The sequence below is a fragment of the Acanthochromis polyacanthus genome, chromosome 14 (genome assembly GCF_021347895.1).
Source record: "Acanthochromis polyacanthus isolate Apoly-LR-REF ecotype Palm Island chromosome 14, KAUST_Apoly_ChrSc, whole genome shotgun sequence".
Taxonomy (NCBI): domain Eukaryota; kingdom Metazoa; phylum Chordata; class Actinopteri; family Pomacentridae; genus Acanthochromis; species Acanthochromis polyacanthus.
Window position 1 is genome coordinate 9,123,992 of NC_067126.1, and position 11,738 is coordinate 9,135,729.

The 11,738-nt window shown below is 39.9% G+C and overlaps 1 protein-coding gene across 1 annotated transcript in view; it reads right to left on the bottom strand.

Annotated features, from left to right (window-relative positions):
• The window catches only part of mao (monoamine oxidase), a 60,955-nt gene extending 49,447 nt beyond the window's left edge, over positions 1-11,508 (bottom strand). Inside the window, exon 1 of the mRNA XM_022201499.2 lies at positions 11,438-11,508. The gene's annotated coding sequence lies outside the window, so the exon portion shown is untranslated. The remainder of the gene's footprint in view (positions 1-11,437) is intronic.
• Positions 11,509-11,738: the final 230 nt, after the last annotated feature.

Below are 11,738 nucleotides of genomic sequence, written 5' to 3' on the forward strand. Positions count from 1 at the left end.
TAACTGCAATTTATGAATTCATGGATAAATTAATTAGCAAATGTCAAATGCACTAACTGTTGTACTGATAACGGGAAAATGCTGTAATATTTAGAATAGGTTACAAAAAACTATTTTATGGAATATTCTCATATAAATTTTAAAACATTTTAATAAAGGTTTAAATTATTATTGTTTTTTAACAGTAAAATATGGAATAAAGCACATTTTTTAACCATAAAATCTACAGTATTAACACATTTCTTTACTTTAAATGAAGAAAATGTTTAACCGTAATTTTAAGGCAGCTTTCTTTCAACTATAGCTGCTGGAATTTTACTGTAAACAGAACCATTTTTCCATTTTTAAAAAAAAAGTGTGCACTATCTGGTGCATTGCTTGTTTCTTCGTGTCTTCACGTTTTTCTACTGTGTCTTGCATCGGTGTCAATCTTGTCTGTGTCCTGTACATGTGACAGAAATGACAATAAAGTTGACTTGACTTTGAAGACTAAGATATTTTGAGTATTTTCTCTTTTCTTTTACAGCCCCTTTACTTGAAACACTGTCATTTATCTTCACTGCCTGTCAAGAAGTAAAAATGTCAAGAAAACCTGATTTTTAAAGACGTGTTCTTGTGAAACTGGAGTCTCGTCGTCGATCATGTCCTCCGTGACAGAAAAATCCTTAACAGCATCTTTAGTCTGCTGTCAGAGAAGCGATACGGAGCTGCTAAACGCTGCCGCTGTGACATTTGGTTTCCTGACGCGTCTCGACAAAATGTTCTTTTCACAGGAACACAAACCAAAAATCCAATAGCGGCTGAGTGGCAGCGAGCCTCCGAAAGGCTCCGTATCGATCCCAGATGGAGACATCTAACAGACATGCAGCAATCACACCTTCTCCTCCTCACACAGCCTGATTGGATGTTTACAGCAACAAACCAGGAGCAGTATTGATCACGCCACAGCTGGAAACAGACAGATGTGGCAGAAAGCAGCATTAGGAAGTGTTCAGGTTGCCTTCAGGGTTCGTCTGTGAATAATTTATTAAGGTGCTTCGGTCGCCTGATATTGTGTTGCGTCCAGGAAATAGTTCCAGCCGACTCTCAGAAGACGTTTGAATGAAGGTGATGATTTTCAGAGGACAAAAGGATCATACGAATGAATTTACAGCTTTAAATTGTGCAACGTTTCAACATTATTGTCTATCAGAGTTAAAATGGACAAAGATACGAGGAAAGCAGATGATATTTTTAAGTGCATTTTGAACATTAAAATAGTAGAAAAGGTTAACGGAGATATTTAAAAAAAACACTTTTTTGGTAGTTTTTACACTTGCCCAAAGTGGTTTTGGAGTTTTTCTAAAAAGAATTAAAGTTCATAAGTTCTGCTGATCATCTGTTCCTGATGACTTTTGCTCCTTTTTTTCTCATAGATGGATAAAGTTGGGTTTGTTTCTAGCTCTTTTTGGTGTTTTTTTAGCATTTGGCAAAAAACTGGTTTTGTCTCAGTCTTCTTGAACGTAATTTCATAATGGAAGCAAGCCAAATTCAAGTTTTACATGCAAGATTTTAGAATTTCGCTTCAAATTTGCTTGACAATCATACAACTGATGAGTTCCCAACCTTTAATTGTGGAACTTTAGAAACACTAAAACCTGCACAGACTTGTCTCACCTTACAGCTGCAGTGTTTCAGGATGTGAGTTCTTGACTACTGAAAATAGTACAAAAACAAACATCTAAACAATGAAAAAGTGAATTTGTAACTTGTGTTTCATTTGATCGGCTGCTCATCTGATCACTAACCGTTTCCATATTTTTGCAAACTGCTAAAAGTCAACAGTCATGAACTCTAAATCCTGGTGTTGACTGAAAATACAAACAATTCTGCAAACATGCAATAAATAACGATGCTGTCCCTGAACTATCCCTGCTTGGTTTGTGTTTATTTTGCAGAAGTGGGAACACCGTGTTTAAACATCACCAGTGCTGCTATGAACTCTGGGTAAGTCCTTCAGGGAATATATGTGGAATCACAGATCTGTTGCATAATAATGTTGAAAAGTCCACATCAGAGCCTGATGTGTTTGATGATTTCACAATATGATGGCCCTGAACACACATTAAAGATCTGGATTTTCAACACTGGGCATAATTCTGTCATTTCCACTGAAAGTTTCATGCAGGATTTATCCTTCCCTTTAGCTATCTGCATTTTAATGTTTTTGGTTCACTTTTCACAACATTTAACTGCAAAATTAAACTTGTTTCTGTATTTAAATCAGCAAAAAAAGGCATTTTGCAGATATGTGGGGTTATTTAAAAGAAAAAAATAAGAATTTGTTTCCTTTTTTCTTTACAAATAATGTCAATCCACTGTTTTACTGTATTTAAAATCAGCTAAAAATTGAATTATTTTCCAGATATTTGCCATTATCTTTATAGATTTTTAACGTTACAGTATTTTTTAAAAATATGTTTTTTCTTAAAGATTTTCAGTTTTTTTTTTTTTTTGGAGGGGGGGGGGGGGGGGGCGGGGGGGTTGGACCGCGTATAAACCTCACTAGAACTAAGGAAAGATAAGAAATCAAGGGATTAACAGATCGGAAACAAGGCAAAAGAGCCCAGATCTCTCTGAAAATTACAAGAATAAAATTCACAAAGGTTGAGAATTAATCAGTGGGTTCCAGTCTTTTTGTCCTCAAGCTGAAAACACAAAGATTCAGCTTTAGTTTGCTGCATGATGTGCAAACAACCCTGACTTATGTACATTTATTTATTGGGAAATGGTTTAAAAAATGATAACGACAATATTGAATCTACAACTTATGACAATATATAATCACTCATAATCACATGGATGTGATCTCTCTTCCTCATCTCATTCTCTGCATAAAATCAAATCAGTGAATCATTTCTATGTCGTATTTTCCCGTCACGCAAACATTGAACGTGGCTTTTATTCAGATAATGCCTGAAACGTAATCCTGCCAAACAAACACTGAACAGAAAAGAGGAAAGTGGGAATGTTTCCCTCAGAACACCTGCGTCAAACCTCTCTCAGATAGACACGACGACTCTTCCAGTTGTGCAAACATCCATCAGCCTCTCACGCAATCACTGCCACCGTTTAGACGAGCAGCACAGCTGAGACTGCCGACGCTCATTTCACATCGTAGGCAAACACAGCGGCCCAGGCATGCAGAAGATTACAGATGGAAACACAGATGAGCTGTGCATGTAATGGCTGCATCTCGGCCTGTTGTTTGCACAGCTGGACAGAGAAAGTGGACATCCAGGATTGCAGCCATGCTGATTGTGATGAGAGAAGGTAGAAACTGAAGACCAAAAGCAGACTAAAGATCAACAGGTGGCCTTAAAAGGGACCGAACGAAGAGCAGAAGGTCTTTTTCCAAAAAACTAAAGCTGCTAAAATCCTGAAGCTTTTCAAAGAAAACAGAAAAAGGTCAACAAAGACGTGAGGATCGAGGGAGGACAGAGTGGAGGAATGAAGGTACTTTGTTGGAGATTTTCCTTTTTCTGTTACTTTGTACCTCAACTAACAGCTGGCGTTACTCAGAAGATGAAATCATATTACGAGGTTTTAAAAAAAAAAAAAAAACTCTCAATACATATTCAAAACTGTCTCTACTTGTAATTGATGAAACACTGAAAAAAAACAATAAAATACACCTTAATGCACGAGTGAAATAAATCTGTGCTAGAGTACTTTTACTTTTGATACCTTCAAGTATTATTTCCTGCCAATAAACTTTTACATGTAAGGGAGTGTTAAATATTAAGTACAGGGTCTCAGCTTTTCTTTCCTCCCTGGTTTTGAGGCACAACTTCGTATTCAAATGTCATGACTGATAACTTTTCATGGACTTACAGCTCAGCTCTCATACATGATAGTTATGTGCAGGTTTCCATTCATTTGCTGCCATTTATGTCTTAGGCCAGATCTCGCTTTTTACGATGAAAGTGGAGCAGACTAGCAATAAGACTAGAGATGTCCAGATAGTGCGTCTTTGCACCCAATCTTACTATCTACTGACACAGATCCCAGCCTAATACAATTTTCTCGAAAAAAAACACACACTTCAAGTGCGTTAAAATTATTTAAATAAATCCAACGTACATTTCTTGCAATGAATCAAGGAAAAGCCCCACCTACAGCTAGTTTATGTTGGTCAGCAGAGCATTTTGGGGATTTAGCTAACAGCGGTCACCATGACAAAGACTTCTGTGACACTTAACGGCATCCAGCTACAGACAGTTTATGTTGTCAAGCTGATAGTATTGAGGGGTTTTAGCTAGCAATAGGTACCATGACAAAGACTTCTGTGATGCTTAATGGTATTAATGAGAAAAGTGTATTTATTTCCCAGCGCCACACGTAACAAAACTGTCTTCCCAATGCTAATCTTGCGTCCGTTCGCTACAACAGCAATAACAGCAGAGCATAAATATTCACTTTGCCTTAACTGTGTTATCAGTAAACTGATAATGCTGCTAATTACTATGAATATTATTTAAAATTTGCAGTCTATATCCTGCTGCACATATGACAGTGGTGGTAAACAAAGAATCGCATTTAGGTCTGTGCCAACACCGATCAGTTAAAAAATGCTTCGATCCTGACTAAGACAAACATTCCTTAAACTAGTCAGCTACACTCTGATGTGCCTGAAGACAATAACTTTCATCTCTAGCAGGCCCAGACTTGAGAGGTACCACTTCATGCACTTTAAACCTGCAATAACTGATGTTTTTGGCTACTTATATTGTCCAACATGCACCAATAATAGTAACATATAATATATAATGCAAATCGAAAGCGTTGTCTGCAGCACATGTAGCAGAGCATGTAACCCAGCTGAGCAGATGGTGGTGTCCACAGACACATTTATATAAAGAACACTGGCTGATATACAAAAATCTGAATTTAAAAATCGATATATCTGCACCAAAGGGAACCAGCACAGTTAAGTTGTGCAGCTAAACGAAGAGCTAAAAGTCACGGTGAAGCTCAGAAGGAAGCAGCACACTGAGCTGATTCTTCTCTGCAGCTCCATTACTAAGAGCATTGTTTTCACACTGTCTTTTGGTGCTTTGTTTTTATTTAACATATCAGTTACAGCTGCCTTAAGAAACATGCCAAAATTACTACGTGGACGAGCCAACATGTGCAAAAACTGTGGGATGTCAGTGACAAGCAGAGGAATTAAGCTCAACCAACACGCCTACACTGAAAGGAAATACGAAAATGAACCCAAACACAGAAAAGGATTGCAGTTTCCAAGTACCTCAGAATGCTTCTTTTACTCTGTAAACGCACATCAGTGAATAGACAGAATGTAACAGACATACATATGCTTCTTCATGGGAATCCACACACCGGTGCAGCATTGACGCAGCAGAACCTGGCATCGGACCATTTCCCAGCCCTGAAACTCGACTAATAAACATCACTGCTGTACAACAAGGACAAGAAAATGGATTAATTCTTGCAGCTTTGGCCATCAGTTCAATCAATTAGGTCAAAACTCTGTTCACTAAGATACTTTCCAAGAAGAAAATACTGAAACCTGGACAATAAACCAAACAAAAACTGCAAAAATATATTGAAGGAACTTGGATGATGAATTTGAAGTTTTCTGATTTTTACTTGGGCCACGTCCTGTTTGCTCACTTTAAAAAAAAAAAAAAAAACATTTACAGTGCATTTAGCAATTCACAAAGGCTGTAATTTAGGATTTATGTTATTTAGAGTGTCTGGTTTTACAAATGTTCTTCTTATCCAACATCACACATTTGACTTTATCTAATTAGGAAATGTTTCTTTTCATGTTTCAAATGTACTCCGCTATGAATGCTGAACTAAAGTTTGACTTAACTACATTTCTAATATAAAATAATCAGGGATGGGATCAGCAAGTTCTGATTCCAGTGGAAAGTTGTTGACGGGGGGGGGGGGGAATATGTGTGCGGCGGCGCAGCGACTTCCAATCGCTGGGCCGTTTACAATCGTCGTTAACGTCGTTACCATCTCGCGGGAGTATCAGCTACAATAAAGTGTTCAAACTTGAAATGAAATCGCCGGATCCGCGGAAAATTCCCATCCCTGGACTCTACACTTAATGGTGATTCGATTACAGTACTGTACATGACTGCTCTCACTGAGTGGCAGCTAGCATTCAGCGCGGTGGATATTAGCAGCCGTTCGATATTACGACTCGCCGACCATAAACATACCTCACCCCCCAAAAAAAATTTTCTCCTCGAATTTAGACGATTCACAAGAATGACCCTGGCAATGATAAAATCCGCGGAATTCCGCGGATCCGCGGAAAATTCTCATCCCTGAATAATAAAAACTAAAATTCTTGTGCTAAAATACCTAAATTGCAACTGGATATTTTCCCCAAATCTTTCAGCTATAATCTGAATAATTTTTCCCTTAATTAAAGCATGACTTACACATTTTTCAAAATGATGTTTTTGTGCTTTTTTAAAGTTTTCATATCGGTCTTCTTTGATTCTTCAGTTCTAGTTCAGACTCTTAGGATGCAGACTTCTGGTATTTTTGCTGCACATTTCCTGCAACTTTTTCCTCCACTTCTATTATCTACATTGTACAATATTCTAAACAACAATAAACTCTGAGCAATAAAATGGTAAGTTTTGAAGATGAATTTACCATTTTACTGAAAGTATTCACTTTCCTATGAACAAATCTTGCACCAAAACTTTTTCATCATCTCTATTTTGCAGGGGCACCATCACTGCATCCTGAGCTGAGCACCAACCAAGAAGTTTACAACTGGTTTAAGGAAACAAAACCAACCCAGAGTGCTCTTCCTTCTATAGCAGAATGATACTGAGGTGCACTCAGACCATTCTCTAGTGTCAACCCAGCTTTTATCCAACCTTACACTATATGTCTGTGCATATGAGACTTCTTCAGTCCAGACAAATAAGAGATGATTAAAAAATGCATATAAGTCCAACTGACTCCTTCAGCAATTAGTTTAACAGGCATCATCCTACGTTTTTCTGTTATCCTTTGCTCTCAGGCTGCAAACTGACTGCAAAGAGACTTTTCAAAATCCAGCTTCCAAAGCGCTTCACAAGAGCAGCAAAACAAAACAGACGAGTCATAAAATTATCAACTTTTGCGAGGAGACAGATGTAGTTTGGCGTATAAAAACCAAACATGGCATTAGAAAGAGGCGAGAAGCAGAAGACGGCTCAAAGCCAAGTAAAATAAGGGAAGCAGTACGTTTTCACAGAAAGATTGTTCCAGAGCTTTAAAAAAAGCCTTGAATGTAGTCTTAAAATCTATCATAAAACAGACTGGGAGCAGGATGGGAGAGTGAAACAGAAGTGATGCGTTCATGTCTGTTGGTTGAGGTTAAAATCCTGAATCCAGTGAAGTTTTTTTGGGCCTGCATGTTGTTTGAGAGCTGCAGAAACACATCAGGACAGTAAAAGTTCTGCACTGTGGCAATCATTGATTTTCTGGACCTTTTCCCGTTCACAGAGCTACATCTTGTCTATAAACGTGGCCGTACTTTTGCATAATTTTACCAAGTGGACTTGGAAACTGTCCTCAGGAGACCTCAGCTGTAAAATCTATTGCACAGGTTGTAATTCTATAGTCTTAACTTTACTGCCAACTCCTCCCATTATAAAGTATGAATCTTGCAGTTTACAGGACCTCGAATGCAGCCCAGTTCTCTAAATCATCTACAGCACAGTTCACTGACAGCTTGAACTGAGTGATGGAAATTATGTTTCGCCACCTTAACTTCTCTGTTTACTCTCCCTGCAAACACTCATTTCCCTTTCTCCATTCTCCTTCTTATCGCTCAGCGTTACATTTCCCATATTCAAGGCTCAAACAGGAGGAAGTGGTTTCCCTCCTTCTCTCGCCCATTATTCCTGTGTTCCGCTCTTCTCCTCCTCCCCCTTCGTCTTCCTCGGCATCCTTCAGGCTGCTGGTTTGATAACAGGCTGTCACAAGTGTTTAGTGTTTTCTCAGAAAGCTGCTGCTGCCCCTCCAGGGCCGCTGAGCTGCTGGTGGGCAGCAGAGCCACAGCTGGATTTGCAGGCGAACAGGGAGACATCTCAGGAGGAAGGGCAAGAAGCGGGAGAAGGAAAAGAGCATTCCCTCTCCCCCACGTTTCCTCCGTCCTGTGATTGGACGGTGATTATTATGTGTGGACCTTTTTGTAAAGGGCAGCAGCGTAAACCGATAGTGAAATTACGAGACCCGAAAGAGGCGAGGCCGAGCCGCCGGGGTCTCCTGGTGTTATTAAATAAACTTTCTTCCTGTAGCATTTGTTTAGCCTGTTTGACTGGGATCTGAACTGACACTGACCTAAATTCTTCACCGTCTGACAGACAGGAAAGCAGTGGACGGAGCTGTCACGGCAGCAGAGGAACAGAAAGCACAGAGGTTCACTCGCCGTCAGGAAAAACAAGTTCAGTCAACAGATCCTCAAATCCTCTTGAGTTTAAACCTAAAAGCCCGACTGATCGTCTGCACGGGTGTCTGCAGAAACACAGCGAGAAACAGCTGCCGCCGGGATTTCATATGACTTGTTCAAATGTGATGCAAACTGAAGAAATGTTGCAAAAAAATGCTAAAAAAGAAATAAAAATGAGGCTTGTTTCCACTAATTCCAAAAAGTCGTGAAAAAGTGGCGCTACGAGCAAACTGGCTATGAAAAAAACTCCAAAAGAAGCCAGAAAATAAACCAGAAAAGGCAAATTAATGAGAAAAATGGAGTGAAATCTTTAGGAATTATTCTCAGTCAGGAACATTTGAATAATTCTTTCATGTCAGCTGATATCAGACACATTTCATGCTGTCTGGAGACAGAAATAATAATATAAACAGCTGATTAGCATGCGAGTTAAATGTTGTCTTCATTCAAATTTATGTGGAAAATGTATTTCTTTCGTCCGTGAAGCAATAGCTGATTTAATAAAGAGTAAAAAAACAACACCTGAAGCAAGTGCAAAAACTTTAATTTTTATAAAATTGGTTAAGTTTTTCTGAAATCTGCCATTTCCAATGACTTCTTGCTCATGCAATATTTCAAAATGCACAAAAATCTGTTACCAAAAACTTGGCTATAGAATATAAAACAAACCTCAAACCCAAAACAGTTACGATCTGCATCTTTCCTGGATCTATCATCAATCAAACCACCTAAAGAGTTACTTTTTTCTTAAATGTTGCCATTTCCATTAACTTTTTCTCATAAATGTGCATAAAAACCCTTTACTGAAGCACATTTAGTGATTCAGATTATTCATGCGACACCATTATTCTGCTCCGACCACATGATTATTGTTTCTCTAAACAAAAAAATCCTGCTGTTATTTGTTTTTACATTTCTCACTCTGTCTTTTTGCTTCAGTTTTATTTATATGGCACCACTTTCCCACATAAATTCCTTTTCTTGTGGGACTATTTCTACCGAATGGAACTCATGATTTAAAAATTGACCCCACGTTTATTGAATTTACAGGCATTATTCCCAGATATTATATAACTGACTGCCACATAATAACTGCTGAGTCCTTTGAAAGGCAGTAAAGTGTTTCTCACAAAATACTGTCAGGCATTTAATTATCCTTATAGGATTTGCTCTGATGGATTTGAGATTTATCATTGCTGTGCAGCGACATGAATTTGCAAAATATTCTGGATTTTTATTTATAATCAACAACAGCAGCCTCAATAGATCTCAAGCAAGAAAAAGGCAGAAGAAAAGTGAATGATTTTTACTTCACAAACCACTGACATTACTGATTTGTGCAGGATTAAGATCCCAAACCACCTCAGAAATGATTACAAATAAATAGATTATCATGATTCAAATAGAGCTTAGATTATCAGAGGGAATTTCACACAGTGAGGCCAAGAAGTTATAGTGTTAGTTTATAAAGAGAAACCCAACAAAAGCAGTGCTGTCAAAGACAATCAGAAGGGAAAAATAACTCTTTTAAATGGAACAAAAGCAGAACCAGGCTCAGGGAGGGCAGACGTCTGCCTTCCCTGAGCCTGGTTCTGCTTTTGTTGCATTTAAAAGAGTTATTTTTCCACCTGTTTATAACGAGAAACCTAACAAATACAGTGCTACCAACAAGAATCAGAAGGGAAAAATAACTCTTAAATGGAATATAAGCAGAACCAGGCTCAGGGAGGGCAGACGTCTGCCTCAACAGGTCGGGACAAGACAAAGAAAAGGAGAAAATCTAATGAGAAAACGGTGATCTGTGGAGTTTTTTTCCGTATACGTGTAAAACTAGTCTGCAAAAACAGAAAACGTGACAATAGGTGACTTTATACTGAAGGAACTTGGGGAAGGTTTGAGGTGACATGAACCCTTTAAGCCTCAGTGTGCGATCCAACAACTTCAACCTCAGAATTGTCTCAAAACAGCGACAAATCGAAGTTACTGGATGTAACTCCAGATCTATGTAGGAAATGGAGCAATGGAGGTTGCTATTTAAGACATATGGTGAATTTTACATTGTTTTTGTTCATGTTTAAACAGTCATAGTTTTATAGAAGCACCTAATCCAGAGTAGTCGCTTATTTATGGCCCTGACATGTCCAGGTAGCCAAAAAAGTCTAAAATTTCCATTGCATGATTATAGACACACTTATTGACAGAAAATAAATGTACCAAGACAGTGTGCTACTAAATGAAGCTGCAGAAGGTTTTGTGCCAGAGATGGCAGTCAGGATCCCATTAACCAGCCTGTATTTGACTGTAGGTGTTGCAACAGCAGCAGATGTGACCAGATGTAACAGCTCACATGCTGGATCCATCTGCAGCATCAGCTCTGAACTTACAGCCGCTTTAATCAGCTGCACATTCACATGTCAGGCGTGTAGGTGCAACCAGGAGTCATCTGTGACCCCCTCCCTCCACTTCCTCTTACGTAATACAAAGTGAGCTCCGGCTGATTAGCTGTTACTTAACGTGGACCGAGGAACAGCGTGGATCCGTGGACCACAGCCTCCCCGGCGGGCCACACCCATCTCCAAACCCGGCCTTTCATCGCGCTCTCACCTGGAAAGTTGCACGACGGAGTCCCGCACGGCCGTGACGCGCACGGACACACGCACAAACACCTGCCAAAGTGCTCCAAAACCGCCTGCGTGCTCGCTCCTGCTGCGCTACGTTTCTCCAGCGGCGCAAACACACAACAGCAGCTTCCACAACGTGAAAGAAACACGCCCGCAATCAGCCACACAAGAGTCTCAGTAATCCTCAGCTGACTGCGGATTCAGCTCCGGAGCCACTTTACGGAGAAAAAAATAAATAGGCACGAGTGGGTTCTTGTGCAACAGTTGTCTGGTCTCCTCTCGCACAAAGCATCAGGAGCCGCGCCGCGGTTTGGACTCAAATCTGCCCAAAGTTTCTCACCTGAGATGCCTCCTCCGACCACGATCACATCGTAGGTGTTGCTGGGTGCCGTCATGCTGCTGGGTGCTGCTCGTCTCCCCGCTCTGCCGTGAACGCGGGGCGCACGGAGGAGCGCATCTGTATTAAAAGCGGCGGCCAGGCCCACAGCGCGCAGACTCCGCCCACAGATAGTAGCTGAGTGGAGACTGGATTACGAGGAAGTGTCGCCAACCCACACCGACCCCACCTTCAACTCATCCACATGCACCGTGCGCGTTTGCAGCAGCACTGTAAGGACGCGGACTTTGCGCCTGGTTATCTC